This window comes from Delphinus delphis, chromosome 3 (assembly GCF_949987515.2).
Source record: "Delphinus delphis chromosome 3, mDelDel1.2, whole genome shotgun sequence".
Lineage (NCBI taxonomy): Eukaryota > Metazoa > Chordata > Mammalia > Artiodactyla > Delphinidae > Delphinus > Delphinus delphis.
The window spans coordinates 73,940,351-73,942,972 of NC_082685.1; the positions used below are offsets into that span (position 1 = coordinate 73,940,351).

The 2,622-nt window shown below is 36.6% G+C and overlaps 1 pseudogene; it reads right to left on the bottom strand.

Moving 5' to 3' along the window:
* Positions 1-605: 605 nt before the first annotated feature.
* LOC132422131 (nucleophosmin pseudogene) lies at positions 606-1,477 on the bottom strand (annotated as a pseudogene).
* Between the last annotated feature and the right edge of the window lie 1,145 nt (positions 1,478-2,622).

Below are 2,622 nucleotides of genomic sequence, written 5' to 3' on the forward strand. Positions count from 1 at the left end.
AATCTTTCTGAGAGGCAATCCATAGCTTTCACCAAATTCTCAGATGCTGGCAATCTAGATGAGCTGAGAAGTCAAAACTACATAAGAACCATTTACTCCTAGATTCAAAGAGTAAGGAAAGTTTCATTTATTAAATCTAGGTGTTAGACACATAGGACTTGTATTTTCTCTAGTTGTCTGTTCAAAATAGTTCATAAGCAAGTTTCTACAGAATGAATTTCTTAAAGACAAAGGCAATACATCAAATTTTCTTTAAATCAAAACCTATCAGTGTTTCAGGGTAAGAGCTTTATTTTACTGTATTAAAATACTGAGTTTATTTCACATGTATATTTTTGCCTCCACACCATTTCCATTTGTCTGACCACCACTAATACTATGTCCTATCATAACATTCCATACATACTTAAAACCAAGCAAAGGGTGGAGTTCCATCTTTAAAAACTAAACAGGTATTTTGGACAATGCATTCTTGGCAATGGAACCTGGATAACATTTATCAGACACGGTAGGGAAAGTTCTCACTCCATATTATAAAAAGGACAGCCAGATATCAACTGTTACAGAAATGAAATAAGACAGAAAATTTTAACAAACTGTTTGAACTATTTTCTTAAAGAGACTTCCTCCACTGCCAGAGATCTTGAATAGCCTCCTGGTCAGTCATCCAGAAACAATTCTTCACATAATTGATGAATTTGGCTTCCACTTTGGGAAGGGAACCACCTTTTTCTACACTTGCTTGCATTTTTGATTTAATGTCTTGTACAGAGCTCGGTCCTTTTGGCGCTTTAGGAGTTTTTTTCTGTTTTTTTGAAGGATTCTTGACCTTTTGATCTTGGTGTTGATGGTTTGGAGTCTTTTCCATTCTGGTTTGGTTGGCTGGAGTATCTCATACAGATTTCTTTACTGTAGCTTTTTCTTCAGCTTCCTTATCATCAAAGTCATCATCATCATCATCTTCGTCATCATCTTCATCATCATCATCTTCATCTTAATCAGCAGCAAGTTTTACTTTTTTCTGTGGAAACTTTCTACCACTTCCAGGGGCAGAACGCTTTCCAGATATGCTTAGGAGTTTCACATCCTCCTCCTCTTCATCTTCTGATTCTGCATCTTCCTCCATAGCTACTAAGTGCTGTGCACTAATATTCACAGGCCCTGAACCATACTTCAACTGTAAGACCAAAGGTGATGTTATTTCAAAGCCCCCAAGGGAAAAAAATTGGCTGCATATTTTCAAAGTTGCTAGTGTTACTTTAATTGGACTGCTTTCACAATTCACCACCTCTGCTTCGACAACGTGCAATTCGTCCTTTGCGCCAGCCCCTAAACCGACCGTTCTTAAAGATAACTGGTGCTCACTTTCATCATTATCCACCTTAAAGTGATAATCTTTGTTGGCCTTTAGTTCACAACTGAAAAGATAGTTCTGGGGCCTCAGGGACCTCATGTCCATGTCCATCGAATCCTACATGGGTTGGTGGCACACACTTAGGTGGAAGAGAAGGTGGACGGAGATAAAAGACTACCGTTCCAGGGAACAGTTGCGGCAGGACGGAATCACACCAGGGTGAGGAGCTGTTTATTATGTAGAGTTAATTAGACAGGCAGACAGACGCAAGTGCAAAAGATTTTGTACTAAATTAAGTCCTGATCTGTATGTTAACCCCTTAAGAAAACAAAAGACAAGTGAAAAAGCTTTGACTATTTTATCACAGCAAGAGCTGTCATTAACCCCTGAGGCACTGAGTGTGGCTTTTGAGATCATTGTGAAGACTCCATTTCAACCAGGGTAGAATTGTTCTAGAGGCAGTGCTGACTGAGAGTCAGTTCAAACTCTTCAAATTAAAGATATGTTTTTTTCATAATTAATAAAAATTAGAACCATTCTTCCTCTTGTTTGAGTAAATATGCTACTGTTATTTACTTAGTACCTGGACAATTTCATTTGGTTTCTCTGAATGACTGGAAGTCAAAATAAAAGAAAGAAGGAAAGAAGGAAGACTATCATATGATGTTTTGATTAAGGGAAGCAAAATTAAATACCCTACACAGTACAATCACCCTTACTGTTCTATATTTAATCTAATCAGCATAAGTCAATTTACCAATGACTAGGTTCATACCAATTAGAGAAATATAAAAAGGCTTCCCAAATGTCAAAATCACTTAAGTTATTATAAATCTCAAATCCACAACTTAAGGACCTTCCAATTCAATAGAGAGAGGAGTTAACAGCATCCTACACATGAAAATCTCTGGTCTAAACAAGGGGAATAATGCAAAAGTGAATAAGGCATCATCTCTTCCCCTTGAAAGATTATGTTCTAGTGAGAAAAAGCAACAGGCAAGATAAAAGTTTGGTTTTTTTTTTCTGAACATGGACAAAATGCAAATAATACAATATTCAATCTATCACTCAGATTTAACAGAGGTTAACTTCTTTCTATATGTAATTTATTTTTAAGAAATAAGATGTTAGATATTTTTAAGTCTCCCCCTCCACCCTCTGCTTCCTCCAACTCAATGCCTTCCCACCAAATCATCATCCTGAAGTTGTGCATATCCTTCTATAAATACCTATAGCAATATATAGTATTGCTTTCTGCAGATTTAAAT